Genomic DNA, 17,298 nt, shown 5'->3' with positions numbered 1-17,298 from the left:
TTCTCTAGCCAGCCTCTTAGCATTGAACATGAGGGAGGCAGGGTTAGAAAGTACTAGTACAGTGTGATTATTTTTTAAAAAGCAACAACCCAAGTACCTGTTCTAGTGGAAATTCTGCATCTTCATATATCAAAGGCAGCCCCCTCATTTTGCATAACCAAAATTTACAAATTATTTTATATACTTGATTACTAACCATACACTAGGGCTGATTCTGTGCCTTGAGCTATTCTTTGGAGATGGAAATAGTTGGGTTCTCTGTGTTTTTTGGTAGTTTCCTAGTTTTCTTTATTCACGTAAAAATTCAAGCAAGAGCCCAAAATTAATTTTTTTCAGGCTAGTATTTCCAGGCACACAAATTTTATATGCCAGTCAGATTTATTGTAATAGGAATAGAATGAATTAAGTCAGCTGCTTCTAGATGATGTTTGTGATTGATTTTCCAGAGCCTTGGAGACTGCTCGTTTATCTCTTACTATTCTCAATTTTTTAAAAAATAAAAAAATAAAAAGCCCTTTGGCGAGGCACATGCTATTTTCCACCTATCCTCCTTGGCACTTACCACTGTACAGCATCACATGTTCTTTTCACCCAAATTGCTTGATTTTACCACATCTCTCTGAGGTTTTCTTTTTCTTCTCTACAGTCGTTGCTCTTTCATTAAATTCTCTTTGAATTATTTCTTTCATTTCCTGTCTCTCCCTTTCATGCTTACTTTCTAATGACTCTTTTGGTAATATCCTAAAGGCTTATTAAAAAAAAAGATTAGTAGGAAGAAAAACAACTTATCTTACTCCAGATTATTTTCCGCTTTAAACTATGATATTCTATTCATCTTGGAGATTTTTTTAAAGTATTCAAAAGTGAATATTTTTTTAAAATATATTTTATTGATTTTTTACAGAGAGGAAGGGAGAGAGATAGAGAGTTAGAAACATCGATGAGAGAGAAACATCAATCAGCTGCCTTCTGCACATCTCCTACTGGGGATATGCCCGCAACCCAGGTACATGCCCTTGACCGGAATCGAACCTGGGACCTTTCAGTCCGCAGGCCGACGCTCTATCCACTGAGCCAAACCGGTTTCGGCCAAAAGTGAATATTAATCAAGTTACAGTATGAGGCAGTGAGGAGTCCAGTCACCTTTCTATAACTCAATCTTATCCTTTGTAAAATGGTGTCATTAAGCTGCCCAGAACTAATACCCCTTGAATATAAATAACTTATTTTCCTTTTTTCTTTTTTATTGTTTAAAGTATTACATATAGTATTATATATGTCTTCTTTCTCCTCCATTGACCTCACCCCTTCTACTCCTACCCCCAACATATTATTTACCTTTATTTTTTCTTAAACCACTTCTTTCTCATTGGTCTGCCTAAGCACCCTGAGTAGAGTCCTCCCTGTAAAATAAAGAAACCAAGGGACAGAGTTTCATTGTGATTTGATGAGGGACACATGGCTGGTCCATGGCATTCAGAAATAGCTTGGTAAACCCAGTACACCAGACAGTCTTCCCACTCAATTGTAAATCATTTAAATTCAGATTTAAGTATAATACCTTTCCTTGGTCTCATTGCCACAGCAGTCATTTTATTGTTTCTGGCAGAGAAGGAGGAAAAAATGAAAAGTAATATAGTGGTTGAAAGTTAAATCTCTTTAACAGACTAAGCTTAAAAAGAAGATCACTATTTTCCCTTCAGTTCTTCCTTTTGCACCCCAGACTTGGTCTTAGTTGAAGAACATATGAAAAAATATTAGTTTGTCATCTCTGGGGATAACTATCCTTGTTGTCATGGACAGAACCCTGCAAAAGGAATCAGGAGTTCCAGAGGCTGGTTCTAGCTGGGTCACTAACTAGCTGTGTCACTTTGGATAAGTTGTTTCATGACTCTGGCCTTTAGTTTTCCCTATCTGTAAAAATAAGGGTTTGAGCAGAAAATCTCTAAGGTTATTTTAGTCCCAACATTTCTTGATGCTATGATCAATAAAAGAAAGAAAACTTTGTGAATGAGCACATGAAATAAATAGATAAGTAAGAGAGAGAGAGAGAGAGAGAGAGAGAGAGAGAGAGAGAGAGAGAGAGAGAGACACTAACTGGTTGGCCAAGACAAATTGAAAGAAGCATGAACCTAAAAAGTATGAGATGCTGTTATCAACCTAGGAATGGATTTATATATTGTTTAATACAGGCCAGTCATTTTATGAGAACCTGAAGATTTGAATTAGGTGGTCAGTTTCCACCCCTTATCTGTCTGTTTTTTGATAAATTGATGTAGTTATTGATCAAAGGAGATATAGAATGGGCTAAAATCAAGGTCTTAACTTTAAGGGATTAAAAATATAAAAAGATGAAATCTGATCAATGAAAGACCTTAGCACCATGCAGTAACCTATAGAGGATAGGCACCATTGTTTCAGCCGAACACTGATGACATCATTGGTAACATATCAGAATGTTTGACACTTAGCAAACATGCTATGAGTGTGCATAGCCATATACACAAAGATAGCCAAAGAAACTCATGTTGCTACAACCAGCATCTCTCTTAGGTATGTATTTCTTAAAGTGTTACTGGTGACTCTAATGCAACTAAAAGCATCCTTTGAGAAATTCTAGGGCAGAAAAAATAGATCAAGCCTCTTTTACCCAGGACCTGCTCATATATGGCCAGGTAGAAAAAATTTTTTTCAAGCAAAGAGTTCCCTACAGTGAGTACAGTGAGTTTTCCACCACATCAAAAAGACATAAGCAATCGCCCTAGTCGGTTTGGCTCACTGGATAGAGCGTCGGCTGGGGGCTGAAGGGTCCCAGGTTTGATTCCGGTCAAGGGCATATACCTTGGTTGCAGGCACATTCCCAGTGGGGGATGTGCAGGAGGCAGTTGATCGATTCTTCTCTCTCATCGATGTTTCTAACTCTCTATCCCTCTCCTTTCCTCTCTGTAAAAATATCAATAAAATATATTTTTTTAAAAAGACATACGCAATGCACAGAGAAAATTCAGGTATAATCCAAATCCAAAGATAGCATTCACTGACTGAAATAAACACAGGCTGCTGATTATTCCCTCTGTCTTTAGAATCCTCACCATCAACTTTATTGATTTTGTTCCTTGAACATTTTGACATGCTCTAATCTATCTCAGACATTATTTTACTAATCTTTCCAGCAGCATTTGAAACTTTTCATATCCCCCAAACTATTGACCACTCCCACTTTTTTGAAACTTTCTTCCCTTGACTTCAATGACACAATGCTCTCATGATTTAACTCTTAATTTTCTGGCAGTGACTACTCAGTTTCCTTTATGATCTCTTGTTCCTATCTCCATTCCTTATGGAATATTAATCTCTGTTCCAGGCCCTCTTTTAATTCTAAGCACTCTTCTTGGGAAAGGTCATCTTTTTAAGCGGCTTCAATTAACATATCTCTGTGTTAACATCTACTAAACCTCAATTTCTGGACCAGATTTCTCTCCTGACTTGAATAGTCAGTTATCTACTTGACTTCTCCACTTTCATGCTGTCCAACCACCTCTAACTCAGCATATACAAAACTAAATTTGCAAGCCCAATAGATCTACTGGAGAATCTAGCCAGGAAAATTAAGCAAAGAAAAAAATTAATAGGAATCAGAATTGGAAAAGAAGACTTAAAACTAAATTTGCAGATAACATAATCCTATAATGAAAAAACTTAAAGAATCCATTTCAAATTATGGAAGCTAATTAACAAGATCAGCAATGGTGCAAGGATGTAAGATCAAAATACAAAAAACTATTCTGGCTGGATAGCTCAATTGGTTAGAGTGTCATCCCAATGTGACAAGGTATGGGTTCAATCTCTGGCCAAGGCATATAAAAGAATCGACCAATGAATGCATAATGCATAAATAAGTGGAACAATAAATCGATGTTTCTCTCTCTCTCTCTCTCTCTCTCTCTCTCTCTCTCTCTCTCTCATCAATAAGGCCTGGCCAGAGTTGCTCAATGGTTGAGTGTTTAACCATGAACCAGGAGTTCATGGTTTGATTCCAGGTCAGGACACATGCCCAGGTTTCAGGCTCAATCCCCAGTGGGGAGCATGTAGGAAGCAGCTGATCAATGACTCTCTCTCATCATTGATGTTTCTATCTCTCTCCCATCTCCCTTTCTCTCTCTGAAATCAATAAAAAATATATTTTTAAAAAATAAAATAAATAAATAAGGATAAATCTGCGACCCTACCTCTAGTCTTATGCAACTTCCTCTGACCCAAACTAGGTGGCCAGAGTTCTCTTTCTAAAAGATAATCTGAGAAAAATGGCGACCAGCAGGAAGGTAGGGAGGGAGAGAGTGTGAGAGCGCAAAGAAGTGATAGAGGAGTGTGTGGACGCATGTGGTGTGTGTGTATGAGCTAGGGACAGTTAGATTCTGCAGGTCTTCTAAGGGGCTGCTAAACCGGGCAGTCTTAGGCAGCGGAGTCCCGCTCCCTGCGCGGACACTCCTGGGCGGCCAGCACAGGCACGGCGACCACGCCATCTTGGGAAACAGAGCTGCTTGAGACTAGGATCCTGGCCTCAGCACCACCCAGTCTGATCTCAGACGCATACCAGGACCCTGCAGCCACTGGGGACAGAGACCTGTGACCACAGCTACAGACCTGCGGACACCAAAAGTTCAGAAATCCCCGTGGCAGATCCGTGAGTAACAGAGCCCATCCCCCCTTCCCGCAGGCTTGCAGGCAGCGCCAGAGTAACTAACTGATAGACCCACCCCTTGCTGGGGCCTCAGCGCTCCAGGAACTTTAGCCTGGAAGTGCGCTAGCACCTTGGAACTGATCCTATTCGCACTGCCAGCTTCTGAGCCCTGGGCTGGAAGCTAACGTGCGAACCCCAGGAACTGAACCTAGGCGCACTGCCGGCTTCTGAGCCCTGGGCTGGGAGCAATCGAGCGAACACCAGGAATTTGTCCCACTTATCACAGGCCCAGGGATCCCGATTCTCTGGGCAGGTGGCAGCACCAAGCACCAGTGACATGACTGTCTTTCTTTTCACCTGCGCCTGAGATCCTGATTTCCTGTGCATTCATACTAAGAGCCAGTGACTCCAATTCCTGGTGCAAGGGCACACAGGGAACCTGATTCTCAAGGCAAGGTCGCGGGAAGCAACAGACACTCTGATACTGGATTCTGGGGAACTCTGACTCCTGGCGCACACTAGGGGGCTCTGGTTTTCAACATGCTTCAGGGGGGTCTCTGTTTCAGCACATGCAGGCAGGGTCCCTGATTCTAAGGGTGCATACAAGGCCACATTGAGCGCTGACAACACTGACTCTGAGCGAGCCTGGTTCCCACCAACCCACAACAACCACACATCTTAGTGTCAAAGCCTTCAGTGACACTAGGGTGGTGGGAGGCTCCCACTGCACACGGCCCAGGCCCACGCAAATCGATGTTTGAACCATCGGGAGATAATCAGAATGAAGAGACGAAACAACACCCAGAGGAAAGACAATGAGGAGTCACCAAGAAAGGACATTAATGAAGTTGAAGCATGCAACATGACAGAAGAACAATTCAGAATAATGATTATACAATTAATTCACCGGATGGGTGAGAAAATCAACAACCTATGCAAGAATCAGGAAGAAATGAAAAGTGATATAGCTACAATCAAAAACACCATGGAAAGTTTCAACAGCAGACTAGAAGAAGCAGAGGACCGAATTAGTGAATTAGAAGATAAGGGAGAGAAACAAGCTCAATCTGAACAGCAACAGGAGAAAAAAATTAAAAAGCAGGAGGAGAGCCTAAGGGAGCTTCGGGACAACATGAAACGAAGTAACATACACATAATAGGGCAGCAAGAAGGACAAGAAGATCAGCAAGGATTCGAAAATCTATTTGAAGAAATAATGTCAGAAAACTTCCCAGATATGGGGAAGAAAAAAGTTACACAAGTACAGAGAGTCTCAGGCAAGATGAACCCCAAAAGTTCCACACCAAGAAATGTCATAGTAACGATGGCAAATGTACAAGACAAAGACAGAGTCTTAAAGGCTGCAAGAGAGAAACAGAGAGTTACCTACAAAGGATCCCCCATCAGATTATCAAATGATTTCTCAACAGAAACACATCAGGCCAGAAAAGAATGGACAGAAACCTACAAAGTGATGCAAACAAAGCAAAGGACTGAATCCAAGAATACTCTATCCAGCAAGGCTATCATTCAAAATTGAAGGGGAAATAAGAAGCTTCACAGACAAAAAAAGGCTAAGGGAGTTTATCACCACCAAGCCAGCAATGCAAGAAATGCTAAAGGGACTGGTGTAAAAAGAAGAACTAAAAAGCCCAGAAAGAAAACAGCCACAAAAAAAAAAATAGAAATGGCTACAAACAAGAACCTTTCAATAATAACTTTAAACGTAAATGGACTAAATGGTCCAATCAAAAGACATCGAGTGGCTGAATGGATAAAAAAACATGACCCATATATTTGCTGTCTACAAGAGACCCACCTCATTAGAAGGGACTCACACAGACTGAAAGTGAAGGGATGGAAAAATATCTTTCAGGCAAATGGAAATGAAAAAAAAGCTGGGGTAGCAATACTTATATCAGACAAAATAGACCTCAAAGTGAAGGCCATAACAAGAGATAAGAAAGGCCACTTCATAATACTAAAGGGATCAATACAACAAGAGGATATAACCCTGATAAACATATATGCACCCAATGCAGGAGCACCCACATACATAAGAAAACTCCTGGAAGATATAAGGGGAGAGATGGAGAACAATACAATCATAATAGGGGACTTTAATACACCACTGACATCACTGGATAAATCCCCTAGACAAAAACTCAGCAAAGAAACAGCAATCCTAAATGACTCACTAGATCAGATGGACTTAATTGACATCTTCAGAACACTTCACCCCAAAGCCACAAAATATACGTTCTTCTCAAGTGCTCATGGGACATTTTCAAAAATAGACCACATATTGGGTCACAAATAAAGTCTCTCCAAATACAAGAAGATTGAAATCATACCAAGCATCTTCTCAGACCACAAGGCCATAATATTAGAAATAAACTACTACAAAAACAACTCAAAATACTCAAACACTTGGAAGCTGAATAGCACGTTATTAAATATTGATCGGGTTACCAATGAGATCAAAGAAGAAATTAAAAACATCCTGGACACTAATGACAATGAAAACACAACAATCCAAAACCTTTGGGACGCAATGAAAGCAATCCTGAGAGGGAAGTTTATAGCTCTACAGGCCTATCTCAACAAACAAGAAAAAATGGTAGTAAATCATCTAAATCTACAACTCAAAGAATTAGAAAGAGAGCAACAAGAAAAGCCCAGAGTGAGCAGAAGGAAGGAGATAATAAAGATTAGAGCAGAAATAAATGACATAGAGACCAAAAAAACAATACAGAAAATCAATGAAACCAAGAGCTGGATTTTTGAAAGGATAAACAAGATTGACAAACCTCTAGCCAGGCTCACCAAGAAGCAAAAAGAAAGGATCCAAATCAACAAAATCAGAAATGATAGAGGCGAAATAACAACAGATCCCACAGAAATACAAATGATTGTTAATAAATACTATGGACAACTCTACTCCAACAAACTAGACAACCTGGAGGAAATGGACATATTCTTAGAAAAATACAACATTCCAAAACTTGATCAGGAAGAATCTAAAAACCTCAATAGGCCAATAACTATGGAAGAAATTGAAGCAGTCATCAAAAAGCTTCCAGCAAACAAAAGCCCAGGACCAGACGGCTTCACAGGGGAGTTTTACCAAACATTCAAGGAAGAACTAAAACCTATCCTCCTCAGACTACTACAAAAAATTCAGGAGGAAGGAACACTTCCAAGCTCATTCTATGAAGCCAGCATCACTCTAATACCAAAACCAGGTAAAGACAACACAATGAAAGAGAATTACAGGCCAATATCCCTCATGCACATAGATGCCAAAATCCTCAACAAAATCTTAGCAAATCGGATCCAGCAGTACATCAGAAAGATCATACACCATGACCAAGTAGGATTTATCCCAGGGATGCAAGGATGGTACAATATCCGCAAATCAATAAACGTGATACATCACATAAACAAATTGAAAGAAAAAAACCACATAGTCATATCAATTGATGCAGAAAAAGCATTTGACAAAATTCAGCACCCATTTTTGATAAAAACTCTCAGCAAGGTAGGAATTGAAGGATCATACCTCAACATAATAAAAACCATATATGACAAACCCACAGCCAACATCATACTCAATGGACAAAAACTAACACCATTTCCCCTAAGAACAGGAACAAGACAGGGATGCCCACTCTCACCACTCCTGTTCGACATAGTACTGGAAGTATTAGCCATTGCAATTAGACAAGAAGAAGAAATAAAAGGCATCCAAATTGGAAAAGAATAAGTAAAACTGTCCTTATTTGCAGATGACATGATATTATACTTAAGAAACCCTAAAAACTCCATCAATAAACTATTAGACTTAATAAAAGAATTCGGAAATGTAGCAGGATACAAAATTAACCCCAAGAAATCTATGGCATTTCTATACACCAATAGTGAATGTGCAGAAAGAGAGACTAAAAAAGCAATTCCATTTACCATCGCACCAAAACAATTAAGCTACCTAGGAATAAACTTAACTATAGAGGTAAAAGACCTCTTCTCAGAAAACTGCAGGACATTGAAAAAAGAGATAGAGGAAGAAATAAACAGTTGGAAGAACATACGATGTTCTTGGATTGGTAGAATCAACATCATTAAAATGTCCATACTGCCCAAAGCAATCTATAAATTCAACGCACTTCCCATTAAAATACCAATGGCATATTTCACAGACCTAGAACGAACTCTCCAAAAATTCATCTGGAATAAAAAACGACCCCGAATAGCTGCAGTGATCCTGAGAAAGAACAAAGTAGGAGGGATCTCAATACCAGATATCAAGCTGTATTACAAAGCCACTGTTCTCAAAACTGCCTGGTACTGGCACAAGAACAGGCATATAGATCAATGGAATAGATTAGAGAGCCCAGAAATCAGCCCCAACCAATATGCTCAATTAATATTTGACAAAGGAGGCAAGAACATCAAATGGAGTCAAGATAGTCTCTTCAATAAATGGTGTTAGGAAAATTGGAAAGATACATGCAAGAAAATGAAACTAGACCACCAACTTACACCTTACACAAAAATAAACTCAAAATGGATAAAGGACTTAAATATATGACAGGAAACCATACAAATACTAGAAAAATCCAAAGGCAACAAAATCTCAGACATATGCCAAAGCAATTTCTTCACCGATACAGCTCCTAGGGCATTGGAAACTAAAGAGAAAATAAACAAATGGGACTACATCAAAATAAAAAGCTTCTGCACAGCAAAAGAAACCATCAAGAAAACCCACTGCGTGGGAAAACATATTTGCCAATGTCATATCTGATAAAGGCCTAATCTCCAAAATTTATAGGGAACTCATACAACTTAACAAAAGGAAGATAAACAATCCAATCAAAAAATGGGCAAAGGACCTAAATAGACACCTTTCAAAAGAGGACATTCAGAAAGCCAACAGACATATGAAAACATGCTCAAAGTCACTAATCATCCGAGAGATGCAAATCAAAACAACAATGAGGTACCATCTCACACCTGTCAGACTGGCTATCATCAACAAATCAACAAACGACAATTGCTGGAGAGGATGTGGAGAAAAAGGAACACTTGTGCACTGCTGGTGGGAATGCAGACTGGTGCAGCCACTATGGAAGACAGTATGGAGTTTCCTCAAAAAACTAAAAATGGAACTCGCATTTGACCCTGTGATCCCACTTCTAGGAATATATCCCAAGAAACCAGAAACACCAATCAGAAAGGATATATGCACCCCTATGTTCATAGCAGCACAATTCACCATAGCTAAGATCTGGAAACAGCCTAAGTGCCCATCAGTAGATGAATGGATTAGAAAACTGTGGTACATCTACACGATGGAATACTATGCTGCTATAAAAAAGAAGGAACTCTTACCATTTGCAACAGCATGGATGGAACTGGAGAGCATTATGCTAAGTGAAATAAGCCAGTCAATGAAGGAAAAATACCACATGATGTCACTCATTTCTGGATAATAAAGACCATTATAAACTTATGAACAAAAATAGATACAGAGGCAGTGCTGCCTCGAACAGACTGTCAAACTACAGCAGGAAGGCCGGAGAGGGTGGGAGAGCAGGAGGGGGGTAGGTAAGAAATCAACCAAAGGACTCCTATGCATGCATATAAGCATAACAAATGGACATAAGACACTGGGGGGTAGGGGCGGCCAGGGGATTGTCAAGGGCGGGGGGAAAAAAGGAGACATATGTAATACTCTTTGTAATACTTTAAGCAATAAAAAGAAAATTAAAAAAATGAAATAAAATTCCCACTCAGAAACAGGGTAAACCTCAAAAAAAAAAAAAAAGATAATCTGAGCTATAGGGTATGAGCACATTTTACGCATGCTGAAAACACCCTTCACAAACTAGCCCCATTCTCCATTTTCAACCTTGTTTCTGCTTGTTTCTTCCAAAGCACGATGCACTCTAGACATATTGACCTGTCACTACCATCAAGAAGAGAAGCTCTTTTCCCAACCTAATGCTACTAACAGTACCATCTGTGGAGTGGTCAGGTCTGGGTGTGAATCCTGGTTTCTCAAAGTGGTAACTCAAGTTATGAGACTTTGGGCAACTAACTTAACCTTTCTGAGACTGAGTTTCCTCATGAACAAAATGAAGACAAAGATATGGACCCTATAGGACTGAATTAGCTGACATGCAGTGGCTGGTACCCAATAGGCACTTAACAAAAGTTAATTCCATTCGCTCTCAGTATATCTCTTTGTCTTGACATTCTTCCTTCATCTCTAGTCCCTTTTCCACCTACAAACTCTTAGTGAACTTTCATGACTTACGTCACTGAAATGTCAGTTCTTCTAAGAATCATTCCCTGGTACCTTCTGGCAAAAGGGACTCCCTCTTCCACATTTCAGTAACCCCATATATACTCCTTTCACATCACCTTAAAGTTGTCCATGCATGAGTTTCTCTTCCCTGCCAGCCTATACTTGGATATCCTTGATCCTAACACTGTGCCAGGCACATAGAAAGCCCTTAATAATGTTTGGTGAATGAAGCATCATAAAAAATAATAAAATACATCAATAAAAATATACAAAACCACTTTCATTTCTATATACTAGCAATGAATGATCCAAAAATGAATTTCAGTAAACAATTTCTTTTGTAATAGCATCAAAAAGAATAAAATCTTAGGGATAAATTTAACCAAAGAAATGTAATATTGTACACTGGAAACTAGAAAACATAAAAGACTTTAAAGAATACATAAATACATAAAAGACATCATTGTAGGTTCATGAATTGGAAGAAGACAATACTCCCCACATAGATCTACAGATTCAAAGAAATCCCCATCAAAGTTCCAACTACCTCCATTGCAGATATTGAAAGACTGATCCTAAAATTTATATGGAAATGTGAGGAACCCATAATAGCCAAAACAATCTTGAAAAATAAGGACAAAGTTGGAGGACTCACACTTTCTGAATTTAGTTAGTTGCCCAAAGCTACAGTAATCAAAACAATGTGATACTGGTATAAAGGATTGGCATATTGACCAATGGAATAAAATTGAGAGTGCAGAAATAAACCCCAAAACTTTATAGTCAATTGAGTTTTTTACAAGGGTGCCAAGTCCATTCAATAGGAAAAGGTAGTCTTTTTAATAAATAGTGCTATGAATACTGGATATCTACATGTAAAAGAATGAATTTGGATCCCTAAGTAACACCATATACAAAACTAATTCAAAATAGATCAAAGGGTTAAATGTAATAGCTAAAACTATAAAACTCTTAGAATACTAGTAAAAAATAGTAATGAATCTTCATGACTATGCATTTGGAAATTGAATTTTAAATAGGACACAAAAAGCACAAGCAACATGCCAAGCTGGTGTTGCTCAGTAGTTGAGCATCAACCTATGAATCAGGAGATCACAGTTTGATTCCTGGTCAGGGCACATGCCTCAGTTATGGGCTCAATCCCCAGTATGGGGCATGAGGAGGCAGCCAATCAATGATTCCCTCTCATCATTGATGTTTCTATCTCTCTATCCCTTTCCCGTCTTCTCTGAAATCAATAAAAATCTATTTTAAAAAGCACAAACAACAAAAAATATATGTTGGAATTAATCAAACTTAAAATTTTGTGTATCAATGGATATAATCAAGAAATAATAAGGATACACATAAAATGGGAGAAAATATTTGTGAATCATATGCCTAACAAAGTATTTGTATCCAGAATATATATAAAGATTATTTAAAACTAATTAATTAAAAGAAAACTCAATTTAATAATGGATGGAGGATTCAAATAGACATTGAAAAGGATATACAAATGGGTAATAAGCACATGAAGAAAATGCAAAACATTGATAGGGATTAGGGAAATGCAAATCAATACCACAATGAAATAAGACTTCACACTTACTAGGATGGATGTAATTTTTTAAAATAACAATTATGGGCAAGGATATGGAGAAATTTGAACCTTCATACATTGCTGGTGAGAATGTAAATGGTGCAACCTCTGTGGAAAACTGTTTGGTGGTTTCTCAAAATATTAAACATAAAATTACCAAATGACCCAGAATTTCCACTTCCAAGTTTAACCGAGGGGAATTTTAAAGCATATGTTCACACAAAAACTTGAACATGAATGTTCATAACAACATTATTCATAATAACCAAAAGTGGAAGCAAACTAAATGTCCATCTACTGATGACTGATTAAGCAAGATGTTGTATGTTCATGCAATGGAATACTGTTAGACAATAAAGGAGAATTAAATGCTTATACATGCTGTAATATAGATGAAACTTGAAAATATTATGCTAAATGAAAGATGTCAAACACAAAGGTCACTTAACATAGAATCCCATTTATATAAAACATCCAGAATAGGCAAATCCATAGAGACAAAAAGTAGATCAGTTGTTGTCAGGGGCAGGGAGAAGGGAGAAATGGGAAGTGATTGGTAATGGATACAGGGTTTCTTTTGGGGGTGATAAAGATGTTCTGGAATTAGTGATGATGACTGTACAACTCTTAACTATACTAAAAACCACTGAATTGTACAATTTTAAATGGTGTATTATTATGATACTAGAGGCACAGCTCACAAAATTTGTGAGCGGGTACAGTCCCTAGGCCTGGCCTGCGATCAGGGCCATCTTCCCCAGCTGCCCGCTGCCAGCCCTGTCCCCCACCAACACCCACCCCCGGTTCTCCATTCACCATCAGGTGATCGGAGCCTGCCAGCTGGGGAAAGGGACCAAGAGGTAGTCAGTGCTCCTCATAGTGACTGGTCCAGCAGTCATTCTAGTTGTTTTGCTGTTAGGGTAAATTTGCATATTGCCCTTTTATTATATAGGATAGAGGCCTGGTGCATGGGTGGGGGACAGCTGGCCTTCCCTGAAAGGGGCCCTAGAGCGGGGTGGGGGGTCTCCCAGGGGGGTGGGGCCATCCTGGGCAAATGGCCGCAGGCAGTTTGCAGGCCAGCAATGCCTCAATTGGGGTGGGAGTCCCTGCTAGGGGGTGGGGACAGCCTGGACAAAGGGACGCTGGCAGTTTGCAGGCTGGCCACGCCCCCAGCTTTGTCAGGAAGGATGTCCAGAATGACATCTGGAAGACATCTGGTCTATCTGCTCTAATTAGCATATTACCCTTTTATTAGTATACATGTTAATTATATCTCAATAAGAAGATCAAATTAAAAGATTAGAATTTGATTCCAAAATGGCAGTGAAGTTTTCTCCCAGGACAAAACTGGAATTACAACTGAAATACAGGAAAACCATCCTGAATAATCAACTGAAGATTAGCTGGAGAGAACCCTGATAACCAAGGACAGAAAGTAGAGACTGCCCAAAGACTGCAAGGAAGTGCAGAGGTGTGAAAGGGCTGGCTGGGCTCCTACAGACAGCAGCTGAAGTGCTAAAAGGATGTCTCAACTGTGGTGGGTTCCCACTGAGAACTCTGGGGTCTAAACCCTAAGCTGTGCTCCCCAACACAGACCACCAGAACTGAGAAAGGAGCCCACATAATATCTGGCTGTGAAAAGCATCAGGGTTGCTGATGAGAGATGCTTGGAAATGCAGCAGCCTCTTAAAGGGCCAATGCACAAAATTTTGTGTGCAGCCACTTACCTTGTGCTCTGTCAGAGGGAGGGCAGAGTGGACAGGAGCTGGAGGACTTTAAGGGAAAGATTCACAATAGTACAGTCATAGTAGGGGACTATAACACCACATGGACAGCACTGAATAGATCTTACAGGCAAAAATTAACAAAGAAAGAGTGCCTCTAAATGAAATACTGGATCAGATGGATTTAATTGACATTTATAGAACATTTCACCACAAAACTGCAGAATATACACTCTTCTCAAAGTGCACATGGGTCATTCTCAAAGATAGACCACATGTTAGAACACAAAACAAGTCTCTACAAATTCAAGAAGATTGAAATTATATCAAGCATCTTCTCAGATCTTAATGGAACGAAATTAGAAATCAACTACCATAAAAACACTAAAACACTCAAACACAGGGAGGTTAAATAGCATGTTATTAAACAATGAATGGGTTACCAATGAGATCAAGAAACAAATAAAAAATGTCCTGGAAAAAATGAAAATGAAGGCACAACAACCAAAATTCTTTGGGACACAGCAAAAGCAGTCCTCAGAGGGAAGCTCATAACATCACAGGCCTACCACAAAAAAATATTAATAATAAACCCTATAACTTAAAGAATTAAGAAGAGAACAAGAAAAGGCAGAGTGAATAGAAGGAAATAATAAAGATTAGAGCAGAAATCAATGACATAGAGACTAAAACAAAACCAATACAAATATTAATGAAACCAAGAGCTTGTTATTTGAAAAGACAAATAAAAATCAATTAACCTTTAGCTAGACTCATCAAGAAACAAAGAGAGAGGACCCAAATAATTGCAATCAGAATGAAAGTGGAATAACAACTGACATCATAGAAATACAAAGAATTGTAGCAAAATACTGTAAGCTGGACAATGTGGATAAAATGGACAAATTCCTAGGTAAACACAATCTTTCAAAACTGAATAAGGAAAAATCAGAAAACCTGAATAGGTCAATAGCAATTGAAGTTGAAGTAGTAATCAAAAACTCCTAATGAACAAAAGCCCTGATACAGATAGCTTCACAGGGAAGTTTACCAGACATTCAAAGAAGAACTAACACCTATCCTCACAAACTATTCCAAAAAATCCAAGAGGAAGAAACACTTCCAACCTTATTTTATGAGGCCAGCATTATCTTAATTCCAAAACCAGATAAAGACACCACAAAGAAAGAGAATTACAGGCCAATAACCCTGATGAACATAAATGCTAAAATCCTCAACAAAATATTAGCAAATTGCATCCAGCAATATATTAAAAAGATCATACACCATGACCAAGTGGGATTTGTTCCAGGGATGCAATGCTGGTACAATATCTGCAAATCAATAAACGTGATACATCACATAAACAAATTGAAAGACAAAAATCACATGATAATATCAATAGATGCAGAAAAAGCATTTGATACTATCCAAATTTTTGAATTAAAAAAAAAAAAACACCTCTCAGCAAAGCGGGAATAGAGGGAGCATACCTCAACATAATAAAACCATATATGACAAACCTATAGTGAACATAATATTTAATGGGCAAAACTAAAACCATTTCCCCTAAGAACAGGAATAAGACAAGGATGTCAGCTTTCACCACTCTTATTCAACATAATACTGGAAGTCCTAGCCAAAGCAATCAGAAAAGAAGAACTAAAAGGTATCCAAATTGGAAAAGATTAAGTAAAACTCTCATTATTTGCAGATGACATGATATTGTACATAAAAACCAGCACTTTCTCCCAGAAGCCTGCTCTGAATCCTCTTCCCCTCCCTCTAACCTTGCAAAGCTTGTTTAGAGGCCCTCCTCTGTGGTCGCAATCATCCTGAACTGCTTGGGAACAGGGTACTTGAGATAGCACTTACCACACACTGGGCTGTGAACTTGCCTTACATGTCTCTCTCACTACACTGTTTTATGACTACAGTAGTTCCTTCAATATTGAATATTTATTGAATTCATTAGTTGATTTATGAACAAAACATAACCAAAAAGCCAATTCCTTTTATTCCAAAAAAAATAGAAAAATATGTAAGACACTAAATGAGGGAGCAAAAGAAAGATAACTTAGAGATATTTTTCTTCAATCCAAATGAAGAGCTAGGTGAAGAGGCAGAGGGGGGAAAGCAAGTCTTCCTGAAGGGGAAAAAAGTCTGAATAACTTGATTTGTCATAACTTAATGCAGAGGTCCTCAAACTACGGCCCGCGGGCCACATGCAAATACAAATATTGTATTTGTTTCCGTTTTGTTTTTTTACTTCAAAATAAGATATGTGCAGTGTGCATAGGAATTTGTTCATAGTTTTTTTTAAACTGTAGTCCAGCCCTCCAATGGTCTGAGGGACAGTGAACTGACCCCCTGTTTAAAAAGTTTGAGGACCCCTGACTTAATGTCTCCCACGCAATCAATATATCATCTATAATGGACTACTCAGTATTCCCACTCCCCAAACACATACTTAAATACCTATATGACTTTGCTCATTATATTCTTGCAGCCAAGAATGCTCTTCCACATTTCCCCCATGCAAATCCTATTTTTCACAACCTTTCAACCTTGCAGAAGCTTTGCTAGAGTTCACCACTGCCGTCTTTATCAAACACATTCTTCTCTTGGCTTTTGTGACACCTCAGTGTTTTCTTCCCATTTTCCTGGCCATTCCATTTCAGTCTTATTTGCCAGCTCCTCCTCCTCTATCATCTGACTGACTTCTAATGCTGGAATTTCTACAATAAAATATGGCCAACTAAAGGATGAAATGAGAGGCCATTGTCAAAGGACCAGTGTAACCCACAATGACAAAAGACCATGAAGTAATACTGACAGACTCCTGAGGGAACCAAAGGGTGACTCAAGAATTTTATATTCTACATTTTTCCCTTTTACAGGCAGATATTCTCAAGCATGAAATAGTGCAAGAAATGTAACATTTATAAGTGCCTCATTTAAAAAATCACAAGTAGAT

Source organism: Myotis daubentonii, chromosome X (assembly GCF_963259705.1).
Source record: "Myotis daubentonii chromosome X, mMyoDau2.1, whole genome shotgun sequence".
Lineage (NCBI taxonomy): Eukaryota > Metazoa > Chordata > Mammalia > Chiroptera > Vespertilionidae > Myotis > Myotis daubentonii.
The sequence above is the reverse complement of the archived record's forward strand: the minus strand, read 5'-3'. Positions refer to the sequence as shown.